The sequence below is a fragment of the Ursus arctos genome, unplaced genomic scaffold, assembly GCF_023065955.2.
Source record: "Ursus arctos isolate Adak ecotype North America unplaced genomic scaffold, UrsArc2.0 scaffold_7, whole genome shotgun sequence".
Taxonomy (NCBI): domain Eukaryota; kingdom Metazoa; phylum Chordata; class Mammalia; order Carnivora; family Ursidae; genus Ursus; species Ursus arctos.
Window position 1 is genome coordinate 14,111,502 of NW_026623089.1, and position 18,713 is coordinate 14,130,214.

At 42.9% G+C, this 18,713-nt stretch overlaps 1 protein-coding gene and 1 pseudogene across 11 annotated transcripts in view; one reads left to right on the top strand and one right to left on the bottom strand.

Moving 5' to 3' along the window:
- Nucleotides 1–18,713, top strand: part of GFRA1 (GDNF family receptor alpha 1) — a 203,825-nt gene that overhangs the window by 16,584 nt on the left and 168,528 nt on the right. The window lies entirely within an intron of this gene.
- On the bottom strand, nucleotides 10,301–17,352 carry LOC113251615 (ubiquitin-like-conjugating enzyme ATG3; annotated as a pseudogene).

Sequence of the window (18,713 nt, forward strand, 5' to 3'; positions counted from 1 at the left end):
AGATTGAGTGGATATAGGTTTCTTCTGCTCTGAAAAAAATAAAAGGAAAAAGAGAGGGAGACATCAGTAACCATACCTGAAATGAAGATCGCCAATTCAGTGCAGTCCAAAACATGGATTATCTCCTCTAAAATAGCAGGAGTCATGTTCTTGGAGAACTTACTCTGTGCCTGGCAGTGTGGCTAGCTACTAGAGAGATGGTAGAGAACCTGAAAGAAAGTTGAGAGCAGAGTAGAGTGCCATGGAGGGAGGGCGGGGAGGAGAAGAAAAGACGAAGGGAACTCAATGGAGGACAGAAAGCTCTAGAAGGAGGTGCCAGGGACTACTGCAGTGCAGGGATGTGGAGAGTGGATTCCAGGTGAGCCAAGGCACATTGGTGGGAAAAGTAAAGGTGTTCACCCAGCATGAAAAATTTATATTGGCTATGCTAGCCCTGTGTTGAGTGAATGTGAGTGTGGTGAAGCCCTAGTGGGTTTTATTATTTTTATTATTATTCTCAAGAATGTTTAAAAAATGTAACGTTTGCAAACAAAGTAGAAACAGTCGAAGCATTGTTTTCTATTAGCGGTATAGGGTTCACTGGCTATGGGTGCTTTTTCATTCTTGTCTTCCAAATTGTAATTTTAAAAGATGAGGCATTTCATATTCAAGAGTTTCTTTTGTCTGAAATAAATTATTCATTTCTACGCAGTTTCAGAAACAATGAACATAGTACTTAATGCATCACAATTAAGCAAGCGTAGTTTCGTATAAAATTACGTTCTGTGCATTTTGGTGGCAAACAGAGCAGTGTATCCTATATCTTGTCGACATTTGTTCCTCATAAGCAGAACATAAAGAAGTAGAGACTCAGAAATGCGTTTTCTTTCCTCTCCCAGTGGAGGAGGGTAACTTTAGACCCAAGCAGCCTTGTTTTTGACATTCCACAGCTGTTGGTGGCTACCTCGCTCTGCAGAGAAAGTTAACTTACTGCTTCCATATTGTGCATGGGGTCAGGTGACGGTCAGAATTCTTGAGCAGTGCCCATTCATCCCAGTCCCCTTTGTCTGGGTTTGAGATCTTTCTAGAATTGTCTCGTAGAAGGGCATTTGCTGGGGATTTGCTGGCCTAGATTTGCTGGGGATGACTTCCTTTCGTGTTTGGTGGCAACTGCTTTTTGAATGCTGGCTGGTTTATCATGCGTACCTTCACCGAGGATCTGGCTCTTAGAATACCCTTCTTGTGCCAAGGTCTCCTTACAGAAATAGGCATTGCCAGCTAGGGGTGACATCTCCATAGGAAGCCTCTCAGGCTTGACGCTTTAGCTGTGATGGTCCCCAGGCATGTTTTTGAGAAGCCTCCAACTTGAGTCTCAGCCCTGAGGTCACAGTCAAGGCTAGCAGAGCAGTTGTGAAGACATTAATTGTGAAATGCCTGCTGGCTGCCCAGCAGGAGGATTCGAGATGCCTTCATAGGTTATTGCATTTAATCCTCACAAAAACCCTGAGTGTTGGCCCAGTGTGGGGGGGTGGGGAGGACTAGTCATATTTCACATAAGGGGAAATCAAAACTCAGAGAAGTCAAGTGATGTGCCTCAGGCCACACAGCTAGTTGGTGGAAGATGCTGAACAGGCCTCTGATGATACGGGCACTCCTGTGCTCTCGGCTTGCACCTGTGTGTTGGTGCCACACCTTGGAGTATCTGCTGAGTCCCTTGCTTGGACCCATATTTCCTGCATTGGGTTCAGAGGACCCCAGAGCCTGAACTGCCAATTTGAGGAGCTCCTTTTTAGAATATATCCATCCAACTGCCTGCAGGATAGTCCGGTCCCATCAGCATCTTCCAGCCAGCAGTCTGGCAAGTGCCCTATTGAACTTGCCCTTTCTCTTCAACCCGGGGGGTGAGGCAGAGGAATGTTAGCGTCTTAAGGAGGTGTCTTTCTAGAGGGGAGCAGTGCTGTGGTGGAAAGAATGTGGATTCGGGGTCAGGCCCGGATTTGCATCAGACTTCGTCAGATCATGACGTAGGCAGGTTCTTTAAGTCCGCTGAGCCTCCCTGCCTGATTTGTCTGGTGGAGATAATACTTGCTCTGCAGAGTCACTGTGAGGCTGGGATCTCAGTGGTGGGAGGGTCTAACACGCTGTGCAGGGCCCCCCCAAATGATAGAAGTTCTTATTGAAAAAATGGGAACGTACTCATTGGCCTCCAGACATTTCACTGCACGGAGGGAGGGTGTGCGCGAGCCTGGCCCTTGTGCTGTCCTCCCAGCTTTCTCTCAGACCTTGTGGCTGCTTCTGCAGACCCCTTTGTGCATTTGTAGTTGCACCCCTGAGATGAGCGATCAATAACCGATCGGCTGGTTCCTCTATAATAGAGAGCGGCCCCACCGTGTGGTACCACGCACCAGCTGTGCACCTCCCTTGGTATACTCCGCAGCCCTGCCTTCCGGTTACTGAATTTTCCCCCAACATTCCCACGGCCTCGCAGAGCTGCCGCAGTAGCACTCCGAGCAGGGGGTCAGTCATTGACTTGTTCCTCCACACCCTCGCCCTTAATTAAGAGAAAGTGCAGCGTACGCAGATAGATCTTCCAGAAAGGGCTCTTATGCAGATCCGGCCGGTGCTCAGCTCCTGTTGTGGTGCACTCTGGAGACCGAGGGAAGGAGGGTTATTGTGGGTTCACACGCAGGGTGAGTCTCCTGACTTGAATGCAGAATTTTCCTATTAAGAGCAGAACCAAACAACTTTTTAGATAAGCACTCTGATGTGGGCCAGAAATTCCCGGCAAATATTTACCCTAGATGTAAAACACTAAGTTAGAGGTTGTTTGGAAAACCCTAAAATAGAAAAATTTATACTCAGGGTTTTATATTCGGTACATGGAAAGAAAGAAAGAAAGAGAGAAAGAAAGAAAGAAAGAAAGAAAGAAAGAAAGAAAGAAAGAAAAGAAAGAAAAGAAAGAAAGGAGTATGTTGTTTTCCATTTCTTCCGAGCTGCCTTTTATGATACAGAATGATGACAAAGTGGTGTCCTCCCTGGCCTGCCCATTCCTGCGCTGTCCCCCCTGCTCACTCAGCCTTCCTCTGTGTTCTGCTCTCAGACACATACCTCCCCCCGACCCCAGCCACTCTGGTGTTTTTGCTCTGTAAGTCCCGACCATGGACTTGGCCCCATCTCAGCTGGAAGACCTTACGAATCTCCGCATTATGAGCGTGGATGCCGGTGGTGGCAGATTTTCTTCCCCACCAGCTTCCAGGAGTAAAGGGATTCTATAGACGGGTCCTGGGGACTTGAGAAATTCTTGGCATGTGTCAGGTATCTGGGTTTGAGTCTCTGACGTCCCATTAAATAAGTTACTTTCCTTGGCTAGACCCCTCTGTTCCTCTCTGGCAAAGCAGAGTCTACAGGTCATCTCAGTGGTTTGAACCTCCACCTTCACATGTTTTGTGCTGTCATTGTCCTATGGGGGAGGGGTATGGTACTCTGGAAGCTGTTCCCATCCCAGCTGTGTTGGTTGAAAATGGTGGTGCTACAGCTAGATGATTTTCCCCAGGAACTTTCTATTCTGATTTGCCACGTGCCCTCCCATGCTTTGTCAAAGATCTTTGGAGGACTTCAACCAGCCATCAACACAATTTTTAAAGATCAACAAGTTTTAAAATAGTAACAAATATTTACCAAGACAACCTTTTGCTAGGTAGGTCCTGAGGGCAGGGGCACGGACAAGACAGGTGAGGCCCCCAAACTCATGAAGTGTACAGTCTTGTGGAGGAGACATAATGAGTTGAAACAAGCCTTTTTGGTTGGCAGTAAGTATTCTGAAGAAGACAGACCATTGTGATAGCAAATAGAGGAAAAAGGGAAAACCCATTACATGGGGAAATCAGGAGGGATTCCTTGAGGAGGTGACTTTGCCCTGAGATCTAAATGCCAAGAACTGACCCTTCTCAGCACTGGCACGAAGGCCTCCAGGTGGGCACAAGGCTGTGTACTCTTCATGAACGGGGACGCCCGGGTGGTGGGACCCTGTGTCTTTTTGTTAGTGACGATCACCTCTTGCTGCTCTGGGCATTGGGGTGAAAGGCCGCCACTGGGTGGGGGGAGGGAACTGTGGCTGGGGGGGAGGGGGAGTTGGTGGTGGGGGCAGTAGGAGGCTTCAGGCCATGGCCTCTGCTTCCGGGGCTCATGTAACTTACACAGAAAAGCACCCACGGCTGCACTACTGCCGCACTCTAGAACTCTGAGCTGTGGAGAAAGCAGCTGTCTGAGGCAGTGACTTGGTGTCTGAGTGTGACCAAAGTGGCTGACTTTGCCCTGTTGCCTTGAAAATGTAATTCTTCGGGGATAGTTCTCTGTTGGTGGCTGTTCTCTATTGATTTGCCTCTTTAAAAAAAAAGACAACGCAGAGGGAAATAATTATAGAATATTGGAGTTGGAAGAGTCTTTTATGACCCCCAAGTCCAGGCCTTGGTTGATGCATGGCTGACAGAACTGGAGGCCGGAATGGTTAAAGGCGGACTGGTACAGGAGCTTCGTCTCAACCCCCTTTCTCTGCCCTTGGTAGACATATGCAGAGTGTCCAAGGAAAACAGGCCTGGAGGATGGGGAGACTTGAAGGCGTGACAGCTTTGTTCCTGCAGGCGTCTGGACTATCCTCAGAAGAGGAATTCTTAAATAATTGGCTCCCTGCCCACTTCTCTGGCCTCATCTTGTCTCATTCTCTTCCAGAAGGCTCAGGGATTCTTCAGCCACTCTGCCTTTTTTCTGCCCTCAAACCCATCCGGCCTGTTCCGTCTCAGAGCCTTTGCTCTTGCTCCCCTCATTGTCAGGAATGTTCTTCTCCTTCGTCTTCACTTGGTTGACTCCTCCTTGTCATTTTCAGCCCGTAGGGCTTCCATAACCACCTAGCTGAATATTCTCCCCCTCCCCATCCTTTATTACATCTCCCTATTTCATTTCTTCATAGGACTTAACCACTATCCAGAATTATTTCGTTGTTTTACTTGTTTGTTCTCTCACTAGAATGTTAAGTTGTATGAAAGCAAAGACCTCGCTCATCTGGCTTGTTCACTTCTCTGTCCCCATTCCTAGGAAGCCACCTAGTATACTCCTAATGAACAGTTACTGAATGAGCAAATGAATGAACATGCCGAGTGCAAGTCAGCTAGTATTGGGTGCCCAGCACTTGTGAAATAAGACAGAAGGGTACATAATCATGCTTTTAGACAGCTTGTAGACTTGTTAGATAGTTGCATCTGTTAGGACTCTTTTTTTCTTATGAATGATGGAAAACTTACCTCTTACAAGCTGGCATAATGAAGGGAATTTGTTAGCTCTTGGAATTTATAATATATCCAGAGGTAAGGCAAGTTTCTGGCACTATCACCAAGAACATGACTTCTTGACCTTTGTGTGAAGGTATCATCTTTAGGGTCAAGCGAGTGACATCTTCCAGAAACTCCACATTCCTCCTTCATGGTCACAAAGGGGCCTCAGCATTTCTAAACGTCTCAGCCTCACACATGCCATCCTTGGCCAAGTACTTGGTGATATAATGGTGAACAAAGTCAGATTGGTCCTGCCTTCATGAAACTTGTCGTCTAGCAGGGGAGAGGGACACAAATACATTCCCAGTGTAAACAGAGCTCTCAAGGAGAGGCTGGTGGAGCTATGTAAGAGCCTGTAATAGGGATCAGACATGGTCTGGGTGGGAAAAGTGCTCCAGGCAGGGAGAGGGTGAGGCCGGCTGTGTGAAGAAGCAGGCAGGCAAGAAGACCGGTGTGAGGTGAGAATGAAGAAGTCATCTCGGGCTGGTTAGGACTCTGGGGAGGAGCAGGCCTGCGTCCTTAGCCTACGTGCCTCAGCATCCAAGTGCACCGTGGCAGGAACTGTGGGGCCTGCATGGTTTGCTCAGCCATTGTCGTCATTGTCACATTTGAGGAGGACCAGTGGGTGCCCATCTGAGAAAAACAAGTGCCTGGGGCACAAGTGCTGGCTGACCAGGGATCTAATTCATTTGCTTTTCAAAGACAGCCCCCTTCTTTTAGGCTGGTCCCTCCATCCGCCAGCCTCAGGTGAACTGGGCTCATATTCATACCTGTCCCAGGTACTTCAGAGACTTGTTGGCAGGCTTGCTTGAAATGACACATGACAAGATTCTTTGTGAACTCCAAGTTCAAAACCAAGTTGCTTTTGGGTGTTTGGATTTTCCTTCAACTGTGGGAAGAGATATGGATTCAAGACAGCTTGAAACAATGAGTCCTAGAACTCTGCAGCCAGAAGGAGCTTGAGGGAGCCTTTGGTTAAACTGTGGAAGGTGAGATGTGAATTGTCGAGACTGTCTTCCAGCTGGGGATTTGAGGTCATCTCAAGGTCGGCTACATCTCCTCCTCTGTGTGCAGCGTGTCCCCTTCATGCCCTTTAAGGCTCCAAGGGAAGGAGTAGCTCTTCCTCTTCCTACCTGCTTGGAACACACCTGGCACGTTGTAGGTGAAGCTCAGGTCTAGAGGCTGTGGGTGACTTGGCCCCAGCCTCACAGTGAGAGAAAGGCAGAGCCCTGTGGTCTTCTGGTCTCCAGCTCTGTGGATGCTCCGCTGCTCTCCCCTTCTCTCTTGCCCCACATGGACCACATTCCAGAAAGAGCCTAAGACCATAGATCTATCGGACTCAGCCTGTGGAGCACACCACTGGCTGCCCCGTTTGCCTTGAATGTTTTTAAAAGGAAACTACTGTAGGTAAAGTCGAAGTCTACAAAAGCATCATTGAATACTTCATTAATTCTATAAGTATTTTCTGAGTGTTTTCTTTAAACCAGACATTGTTCTCTGTGTTGAGGAGGTAGTGGGAACACACCACATAGAGGTCCTGCCCACTAGGAGCCTACATTCTGTCTGGGGGGAGATAGATGGTAAAGGAATATGTAATGAAGATGAAGAGAGGAAGGTATTGTCATTTACCTGGGTTAATGATGGTGCCATTTTCTGAGGTAGGGGAGGACCAGGGGTGAGTATTATTTTTGCTTTGGGAGTTGAAGATTTAGACTTCCACTTGGGACATACTAACTTTGAAATGCCTTTTGGTCTTCTGAGCAAATGTCTTCTCTGCCTTTCTGGAACTCAGTCATCATGAAACTTTTGTTCATCCTGTCATATTTTATGCTTTGTCACATATGTATTTCCATGAATAATACTCTACTCTGTATGGGCATTTATGTTAGGTCCTTGCTTTTGAGATTACAAGTAATGCTGCAAGAATATTTTAATTCTGGCCTCTCTGTGCATATGTGGGGGAGTTTATAATTACAAATAGAACTATTGGGTTTTGGGGCCATGCACATCTTTTTGGGTAACATTTTTATTGAGATATAATTCACATATCATTTAAGGAGACACACATTTTCACCTTGTTTTTCAATCCTCCAAAACTAGATTTTTATTTTTAAGTAATGAGTACATTTTCTTTTTTTTTTTTTTAAAAGATTCATTTAGTTTTTGAGTGAGAGAGAGAGAGGGAGAGAGAGACAGAGAGAGTGTGAGCTTGAGTGGCAGGTGGGACAGAGGGAGAGAATCTCTGGTAGACTCCCCACTGAGCACAGAGCCCTACATGGGGCTCGATCTCAGGACCCTGAGATCATGACCTGAGCCTAAACCAAGAGTCGGATTCTCAACCAACTGAGCCACTCAGGCACCCCCATAGACTATGTTTTTTAGAACCATTTTAGATCTACAGAAAAATTGAACAGACAGTACAGAGTTCCCATGTATCCTTCCCCCACTCTTTCTCCTATTATCAACATCTTGAATTAGTGTGGAACATTGTTACCATTCATGAGCCAATATTGATGCATTGTTATTAACTAAAGTCCATATTTTACATTAGCATTCCTCTTTATGTTATGTAGTTGTATGGGTTCTGATAAATGTATAATGTCCTGTATCCACCACTACAGTATCAAACAGAATAGTCTTAATGGCTCTAAAAATCACCTCTGCTCCATTTGTTTGTCTCTGCCCTTCTCTGGAGCCTTTGGCAACTACTGATCTTTTTACTGATTTGCTTCCATAAGTTTTGCCTTTTCCTGAATGTCATGTGGTCAGAATCATATAGCCTATCAGACTGCCTTCTTTCACTTAGCAATCGCATTTAAGGTTTTTCCATGTCTTTGTGTGACTTGGTAGCTCATTTCATTCTATCACTGAATAATATTCCATTGTCTGGATGTACCACAGCTAGTTTGCGCACTCTCCTCTTGAAGGAGATCTTCCTTCTAACTTCTGTTGCTTTCAATTTTTGGAGATTGTGAATAAATCTGCTGCAAATATTTAGGTTCAATTTTTTGTGTGCATTTAAGTTTTCAACTAATTCAGGTCAATACCTAAGAGTATGATTGGTGGACTATTCTAGGTCTACGTTCAGCTTTGCAAAAGCTGCCAAGCTGTCTTTCAAATTTGTGATCGCAGCAGAACACGTGAGAGTTCCTGTTGCTCTGTACCCTTGTCAGCAGTTGGTATTATCAGGTTTTGGGATTTTAGCCATTTTAATAGAGATATGGTGGTGTCTCGTGGTTGTTTTATTCTAACTTGCAATTCCCTAATGGCATGTGATGTCGAACATCTTTTCATGTGCTCATTTGCTATCCTTGTATCTTCTTTGTGTTCTGATGTCTGTTCAGATTTTTGACTCATTTTAAAACTTGGGTAGTTCGTTTCCTTGTTGTTGAGTGTTAAGAGTCTTCAGTGTATTTTGAGTATATATCCTTTATCAGATATGTGTTTCACTGTGTTTCTTTATGCTTGAAAATGTCTTTATTTAGCTTCATTCTTGAATAATTTACCTGAATATTATAATATTCTAGTTTGGTGATTATTTCCTATCAGCACTTGCACAACATCATTCCACTGCCAGTTGGCATCTGTTGTTGCTGATGCGAAGTCTGTTGTCAGTCTAAGTATTGTTCTTTTGAGCTAGCTTTTTGTTTTTCCTTCTTCATAATAGTTTAGTATTTTCCTGATGTTTTTTGTTCACTGATTTTACTGATATTTAATACGGTTTCATTTTTTAAAATTTCTCCTGTTTGGCATGAGGTATGATTTTTTTCTTTTTCTCTGTCTGGATACTTGTGTCTTTGTTTAGTTCTGGAAAATTCAGTGATTCTTCTAATACTTCTCTATTCTCTCAAATTCTCTTCCACTTGAACTTCTATGAGACAGAGCTCTTATTCTTTCCTCCATATCTAAGAACTTTGGATTCTCAGTTTCCATTTCTGTATTTCTCTGAGGTCCACTCTGAGTCAGGCCTTCAGTTCTGCCTTCCTAGTATTTAATTCTCTCTTTGGGGTTTTGGTGAACCCAGCTGTTGAGTTATTTATTTCAACAGCTATATATTTTTGTTTTAGAATTCACGTATATATGAATAACAGTATATATATGAATATGAATATTTATGTTTTAATGTTGTTCTTTAATGTTTTTAATCTTGTTCTTTCCTATGAGATGTATTTTGTGCTTTCTATTTCTTCTATCTCACTGAACATATTAACATGTTTTTTTAAAGTCTCCTTTCTGACCAACTTCTTATCTTTTCTTCCCATTTTTTGCCCCTGCAGACTCTATCATGACTGCTTACTTCGTTGTATTTTTTTTTTTAAAGATTTTATCTGTTCATTTGAGAGAGAGAGAAAGAGAGCATGGGTTGGGGGTAAGGGCAGAGGGAGAAGGATAAGCAGACTCCAGGCTGAGCAGGAAGCCCAGTGTGGGGCTTGATCCTAGGACCTCAGGATCATGACTTGAGCCAAAGGCAGATGCTTAACCAGCTGAGCCACTCAGGTGCCCCTTGTTTTATGTTTTAATATTTCAACTATAAGTTCGTCTTCAGTGACAGTGGCTTTCCCTGGGAGTCCCACATAAGTTCTTGAAGGCAGCGTAGCTCAGTGTACACCAGCAGGCTTAAGTTCGGGAAGCCTGTTTTGGAAATCTGACTAAAATCAGAGATTATACCTTTTATTTATTTATTTAGTGATTTTTTAAAAAAAATATTTATTTATTTGACAGAGAGAGCACCAGGAGGGGGAGCAGCAGGCAGAGGGAGAGGGAGAAGCAGACTCCCTGCTGAGCTGAGTTTTTTTTTTCCCTCTTTACACTCATTTTTATTAAACAAACAAGTCTGGTAGTGGAACTTTTTAAATTTAATGCATAAAAATATAAATATAAGTCCCTTTATTAGAGAAATTGTACATATTGGTGAATTTGGTCAATGATCACATCTATGGGTTAATTGTTTAAAAATCAGAACAATAATTAGGATAGATTCTATGTTCTCTTTGTTATATTGTAAAATGTCTTGTATAGTCATCTATTGTTGGAATGACAGCTTGTACAAACTTCAAGAAAATTAGAAGATAAATATGAACACCAGTTCTCCCCCTCCTTCGGCAACAGTCTCAATGATTTTCTTCATCACCTCAGTATGCCTGCGTGGGTGAACTGAACGCATAGGAGGCAGTGGGAGATGAGGGTGATTTTCAATGTTTACTGTTTTCTTCACATGATCTTTGCTGATGTCTTCATACATGTGTTCAACTGTTAAAGGTTGCCTTTGCTCATCATAGCTGTACAACCATAGTCATGGTTTCCGGTAATATTTATCATAAGTGCTATAAAGGTCATAAGTTCTTGTTTGCAAAATAGCAACTTCACCTTCAGCATCAGTTTTAGCTTGACGAGCTTCTACTATTTTCCTTGTGTCTAGGGTAGCCTCATCTGTTTCCAACAATCCTCTTTCTTCATATTCTTCCATATCTGCAACTTCTCCTTCATCTTCTTCTTCCTCCTCCTCCTCACATATTGCTGAGCAATCTTGAAGTTTTATACTGTCCTTGCTTTCCAATGTAATCTCCTTCACTGCTTCAGTTATTCCTGCAATTCCTGTGTTATGATAAGTATCTACCCATCCCCCATCACCATCATCTTCTTCAGTGATAGCTTCCAGTTCATCTGAATATTCCATCTGTTTGCACCGCTTGTAGCATGGCACATTTTTGGTGACCAAAAATTGTTTGCCTGTTGGTAGGTATGCCTTCACTTTCAGTTCTTCCCCTGTAGTGCATTGCCAGGTTGGACAGTGGCAGACTTAAGTGATCTCCAGCTGCCACAAACTCTTCTGGGGTGATAACACCTGTTTCCTTTCTGGGACCATGACCTGAGCTGAAGGCAGACCCTTAACTGACTAAGCCACCCAGGTGCCCTGAGATCATTCCTTTTAAATTCCACTAAGTCACTTAAGCAGGTAATAATAATTTGTCCCTCCAAAGCTAATCCATATACAATAAAACATGGCCTTAAAATTATCCTACTTTGCTTCTTTCATTATTTGAGGAGAGGAGGTATCCATGAAAATAGAGTTTTAAATGATAAAGAAGCCCTTTAAAAATTGCCCCCTTTTTGCTTCAGAAACCACATGTAACACCAGAGTCTTGAAGTAATCTATATTTGTTTGGCTGGGCCTTACAGATTTCATGGATTATGGGCCAGTTTTAAGTGAATTCCTTGGCTTGAGATCCACACATCATGGGAAGAACATCCTTAGGAATCCACAGTCTTACAAAATTCAAGCTTCTTTCTGTGTCTTGTCCCCAGGGAGTGAGCAGAGATACTCTGGGCCTGTTTTCAAATCTGAACCTTCCGGGCCACTGGTTTCATGCAGGGAGGTCTTTGAGAGTTTCCTGGCCAAAAACCTGTGACCGTGGTGGTATTCCCTCATGTCCCTGTCACAGTGGTTCTCAAGATGGGCTACGCGTTGGAATCACCAGGCAACTCAAGTGTCTTGATGCCTGGACCCCACCCGCACCCCTAGAGATTTTTGAAAGCCCCCAGATGATTCAAAATGTGCAGCCCAACTTGAGAATCATTGCCTTGTAAGCATATGCCCAGTTCCCCAGTTTTGTCTTACTTTCATTTTGTTGTTGTTGTTGTTGTTTTTATATTACAATTAGCATTTTCTGTCTTTTCTGTTTTTTGGGGGGGTTGAGTGGTGGTGGTGGGGGGAGTGTATTAGCTCAGGTTGCCATATGGACCATAAACAAGAGGCACCAAATTTTAACCAGCATGCTTAGATAAAAGGATGCAGACAGAAGGTTTCAAGAGGCCTCTGTGGCTTATTGAATTCTTCCTGCAATTTTTAATTTCTCTGCAAAAGATAACTTTTTCTGGCACCCGCCCTCCTTCATTTCTTTCAGCGTGTGTGCTTATCACATATCTTTAATTAAAATGAATTTATAGTTTGGGGCTGAATTTGAGTTAATGGCATTCTCTGCCTCTCCTTTGTGATACAAATATTTGAACATATTCTGTAGTCGGAGAATATATTACAAAGTAAGTTAAATTTAGGGGGCATACATGTAGGAGATTTTAAATGTCACTTAAGAAATGATGGACATTGTGTTTTTGGGGGGGTTGGATAAAGTAGATTGTTTAAAAAATCAAGGCAAGAAGTGATATTTAGAAGGGTAGTAGTTTTTCTAGCTGACTTAAGGAAATACATTTGATTTAAATGTGATTTGTGAAGTGGAAAGAGGGCATTTTTTGAAGGGTTCTTTGTTATTACAAACTCTGTTTTTGTGGATACTTTCTCTCCCCAAATAATGGAAGGATTGAAGCACAGCAGTTTTAAGGACGTGTTTTATTGTAGATGGATTGGTTTTTTTGAGGACAAATTGTCATTATTTGCTTAAGTGACTTTTTATAGGGGGTGGGGTTTAAAAGGAATAATTTCTGTTTATAGTCAAATTTTCAAAACAGGTTTTTGAAACAGCAGACTTGACTGTGGTCTGTGCTGAGCTACATCTGCACGTAATTGTGACCATAGACACTTGTGTCCCTGAGTACGTCCATCTGCAAATAATTGCACTTTGAATTGCCAATGCACAGGATGGGTTTTAGGCTATGTGTAAATAAGAACAGTGGGGAGATGAAGCAATTATCTGGATAATTCAAGCCAAAAACCAAGAATTCCCCATGTTATATCTCCAATTTTTGGGATATTTCAGTTGAGGGGATGTTTTGATTGAAATCATCTGAGTAATTGCCATAGTTTTCCACTTCACTTTGTATGTGTAAACACAGCTGTTGTATGATTGACATTCTTTTTTTTTTTTAAAGTCTGCCTTTTGGAAATCACCATTTTTCAAGATCAAAACTCTTGCTCAGGGATTGTGTAGTTGAACCCACTTTTCAGATCCTTAGAAATGACCTGCGGCCTCCAGTGAAAATGGCTGGGTAACAAGTTGATTTTCCTAATCCTTGTGTTGAAGAACCTTGTTTCTGGATCTAGTGATATTTCTAGGTAGCCTCAAAAAAAGTAGACAATAATCTAGCTAATGCTACGAAATCCTGCACATAAAAAAAGCTTGTCTTCACCTGTATCCAGTGAGCACAGATAGCATGGCCAACACTTCCGTGTTTAGAAAAATATCCAATTTGACCATCCTCTCGGTTCCAGATGGTACCTGCATCTGACGAGTCTCCATTTACTGCCAATGTGGACTCTCAGCCAATGCATTTTAATTCCATCCCCAAACTCATCTGCGTCATGTGGCAATATGTATTAATACCCATTGAGCTGCCGCTTGGATCAGCTGAGGATGCGAATCTGGTAAAGGGAGACAATGCAGAGACACTCAGCTGGGAGGCCTCTGAGACCTTCTGAGACTCTGCATTTTTGCATCTGAATGAAGGCAGTGTAAGAACTGAGAAATCGTGTGGTTGAGATTTGTTTTGACAGGTTTGGTTCTCCAAGGCCTCTGTCTGTTTTCTCGGTCTCTTCCAGGCAATTTGAAATGCTCACAAGATAGTTGGACGAAAACATGGGGACCGTGATCCTCTTGGTGACAGGTTCTTGGAAACATGTGAATTGGTTTTCTCCCCCTGTTGTTGGTTTTAGAAGTTCTTTAAGTTCTTCTGGCAAAAGACACTCTGTCACTTCAGTATCCCAGAGTATTGTTTCGCAAAACCACTCATGTTTTTGAAATCCAATGTTGTTATGAAATTATAAATTATCCATTATGTGAAAGTAGGTGCATCTTAAGTAAGGACTTGTTTCTGAGGACTGAGAACCATTTTATTTATCTATGAATCACTTTAGCACAGAGACTGAGAGCGTAGGGTCTAGAGCAGATGGTCACGTGTCAGATCCCAACTCCATAAATCATAGCTGGATAAATCATAACCTCTCTTAAGCCTCAATTTTATCATCTGTAAAATGGGATGATCTTAATTTTATCTGTCTTACAGGATTGTCTTGAAGATTAAAAGCTTGGTGTCATCCCTGGCATAGAGTGAGCACTCTGTCTTTTAGCTGGTATTCATTTATTCCTTTCACTCTGTAGTCGTTTGTGGGCAATGCCAGGTTGCAGAGATGCGTGATTTTGTCTGTCTTCATCGGCAAGCAGCTCGGGGGCTAACGGGTTGGAAAAGCAGGTGAAAGTTACCTGTGCCGCACTGTGGTGACTGGAGGGCAGATAGACATACCCTTTCTAGTTGTTTCCCCGCTCTTTGAGGACATTCTTTGTGCTCTGCACGAGTAATGCTATCTGGTGGCTGTGAAGGACAAAAGTTTAAAGTGAGTCATTCCCTCTTCAAGTGCTTTGATTTTTGAGAGATGGTAGGACCTGACCTAGTGAAGAGAAATGCATCTCTAGAAAATGTCTCTTTGTGAATTTGGTTTTGTTACTGTTTATAAGAAAGAAAATGGTCATTTGATGCCAAGAAGCCACTCTAAATTTCTGCGGTGTGGGGACATGAGTGGGGCACCATCCGAGCCCTGAACATGGGAAGCAAGGTTGAAGTGGAGTAAGGAGCCTGGTGTTGGGTGGGAGTGTCACCACCCAGCAATGGAGTGGCACAGTCGCCTGTCCTGTCACGGTCACAGCGACGGGAGTAAAAGGCGGGCGCATTAGGTCAGCCTGTGGCACAACAGTGAGGGCTTTGTCCTGAAGACTTAAGATTATGGCAGCTGCTTCCTAAAACTCAAAAGTCACTTGGATTTTCTTGGTGGCTTGATGAGCCAGATACGGAATTTTAAAATGGGATGTCTTCCCGTTTTTTTAACACACTGCAGAGAAATCAGACGCACACCTGCTGTAGATGTCCTTTGCCCCCGTATGAAGTGCTGTGATTTCCTGGACCTCACCAAGCTCTAAGGGACACGTTGGTTGTGACCTTTTAGTCTGATGACCCCCTACTCATGTAATGAGGAGCCACGCCACCAGGGCTCTATTCTGCAACACTTTCAAAATTGCTTTCATTTTTTTTTTTTTTTTGCTGAAATTTAACTCTTCCAAAATTTTGTTAAATTCTGGGCGACTTGGTTGTCAGTTTAAGGTTTTGTTTTCGTTGCTAGATTAAAACAATATCGCAAGTATAAATTATCTTTTAATGAAGACTAGTAACCTTCTTTTGTCGAAGAGGATACTTGTCTATCACAAGATAGATAATCATTTTAGTGATCACTGTGGCATGGGAAACTACTTTTTAAAAAGAATTTCATTCTAAATGTATGACAAGACTAAATTAGTATTTAGGAAGCACTGAAAAGAATTCATTGTTAAATTACATTTTTATCTTACATCCTATCTGGCTTTCTTTCTTTAATTGAATGTTATTATTTTGGACCTCATAATATTTGCTGTGGGTAAAATAACAATAACTCATTAGATTCACTGCCTCTGCATGAGATCAATAACAAAATTTCCATTATTTATTTTCCCAAAAGACCTTTAGACACTGCACTTCCAGCATGTTATAAAGGAAAGGGATTTTATAATGATTTACTTTAAAAAGATTTTCACCTCTGATATATATCCAGCAAAGCCCCGCTAGAATTGCACTGTGATAATAATAATTATAAAACAAAAATGTCAAGAAATTGTTCCATCGTGATCTGCATTTGACTATACATGAAACCCGAGAAAAGCAAGGCATGCAGAGCGTAACAGTGTTTAGACCCTGGCTTTGTTTGAACAAAATTTATTAACTGGATGTGTTAGGAAGAACGTAAATATAAACATTTTTAGTGGAAACCCACAAATAAAGACGAACATGTTTGTTCATTGATTGGCTAGCTGACTTCTCTCTCTTTCTGGACATCTTGGTAAAATAAATTTTCCTGTTTGCTTCTAATATAGTTGGACATGGCTCATGATACTCCTGCTTTGAGATTTCTCTTCCACAGGTTTCAGTATGAACCCAGTAAGGAAAAATGAAAAACAAAACACAGAAGCTTTCAAAGTTTCTCACTTTAGGGGAATTGCGAATGCTAATCCTATATAGCTAATAAACTAGTCTTCAACGCAGGCAAAATTTATAGATTTTTTTTTTTTCTGGTATTGCAGCCTTTAAAAGGAATGGTCATTTGTTTTGCATGTCAATAGTTTAAAATTAAATGTGGAGGAAGAGATTTAAATATTCTGTTTCAGAAAAATCTGTAATCTTCCATAGATTTTAGATTAAATGGATTAGATTAGAATAATTGCAGAGGACATTATTCCTTCATTGAGCAGATTACAACCAATTAAGTTGTAATTCGGAGCCCTTGTTAAATAAATATCCCTTATCATCAAACACGACAGCAAAGTGTCAGAGAAAAGACAAGTGTGAGTTTCCCCGATGCAGTCATTCACTTTCCAGAAATTGCACATGGACACGGAATATATTCAGAGAATGCAGACAGGGAATGGTGTATGTCACATCCTGGGTAATTTGAAGTCTGGGCCTTCTGAAGGCAGCTGTTCGTATCTTTTGAGGGACTGGAAGGCTGAGTGCAGATGGCAAAGTTTGCGATGTGCTTCCAACACTTACAAGTCAGAAAAAGTAAACCATTCAGACACCTTGTGAGGTCACATGGAGGTTACCTTTTAGGCCAGTATTCCCCGAGGCCTGGGATGTTGAAAGACACAGCTCTCCTGTTGTCAAATGCTGCACCATCCCGGCAGCTGCTCCGAAAGAGCCTGCGAAGAAATCAGCTGTGTTTGAACGCACTTAATATTGTATATAATTCCGGTGTTAAATTTATTGGAAGGCTGAGACGAATGTAAAACACAGTGTAAAAACGAGGCTACATGTGTCAGCTTTCTGGCACATTTGGAAGGAGCTGAAGGGTTTCAGGATGTCTGCGCCGTAGAGGAGAGCCGGCTGTGCAGTCCTGGAGTGAGGTGGGGACGTGGGCCATCTCCTCGGCAGTGACGTCCACATGTGTCCCTGTGATGCCCGGGGAGCTAGGCACAGATGTTGTTGGTCCCCAGGAACACTTTCCCCTCTCCCTGTGCCCTTGCGGAGCAGACCCTGGGGGCTTTTGGCCCGCGGAGGTGACACTTGTATCCATTCTAGCATGTCCTTTACCCAGGACCGGAGCGAGATTAAATAATGTGTGGGGATCAGGCAGGACCCTGTCTTTGCAGGAGTTTTTGCAGGACCCAGGAACAGCTGAAAAAGTCTGTGTCCTGCCATTCTGCTAATACCTAGGAGTGGGGGTGTGTGGCTGCCGCTACCTGGAGAGTGAAGAGGAAGGGCTGGGGAAGAAGTGAAGGGTGTAGGAGAGGGAGCAGAATCATTCCGCTTGCTGTTGTTTTGTGCTCTTGTTTTGTTGGTTCATTCGACTTTTGCCAAGTGTTTATGGCGTGTCTGCTGCACACCTGGTGTTTTCTGGGCAACAAATCCAAGTTGCTTAAGAGTTTAGGCTTTGAGGGGCCCCTGGGTGGCCCCGTTGGGTTGAGCGCCCAACTCTTGATTTCCACGCAGGTCATGATCTCAGGGTTGTGAGCTGGAGCCTCGCATCAGGTTCCACCCTGGGTGTGAGTCCTGCTTAAGATTCTGTCTTTCTCCCTTTCCCTCTGCCCCTGCGCCCCGCCTGCTCACGTGGGCACTCACTCTCTCTAAAAAAAAAAAGAAGGGGGGGTTAGGCTTGAATCTAACCAACTTCTGCTGAAGTGCTTCCTCTGCCGCTTACCAGCTGTGTGACTTTGGACAAGTCACTCAGCCTCTCTGAGCCTCAGTTTTTCTCATCTGTAAAATGTAATAATGGAAACTTTCATGTGTCCATCAGTAGAAGTGTGGTGAAATATTTTATGGTCCAGCCACAGAGTGGAAGACCGTATAGCTATAAAGAAGTACGAGATGGCTTTCTACGACAAGACCTCCAAGATCGGTAAAAACTTCAAAGTGCAGAGCAACTTGTATAATATGATACCTTTCATGTAGAACATGAGGCTTCTACAAACAAACTTTGGATGGATAGATAAGACACAGTAATAGTGATATGTGAGGAGGGTATGGGAACTTGGCATATGGGGGTTGGAAGTGGGAAGCAGACTTCACTGTATATCCTTTTTTTGATATTTTTGAACCACATATTACCACTTATGAAATAATAACAGCACAGCTTTGTAAGTTTGTTGTGAGGGTTAAATGAGATAATCTACTTATCTCAATGCCTGGGTCAAAATAAGCATTCAGGTTATGTTTTCATTGACATTATTAGTTTGAAACAAAGTTGCACATAAGAAGTAAACTTTCCTGTTTAGTGGAGAATACAGATAATCACAGGATATGACCAATGTGCTGGTGGGGGGTGGGGAAGAATGTTCCGGAAGCATGGATGAGGTTTTGGGGGAAGACAAGAGCCTCACAGACGTGGTGACCGGACTGCACCTTCATTTTCCTCCTTCATCTCCTTTCTTGATTAAA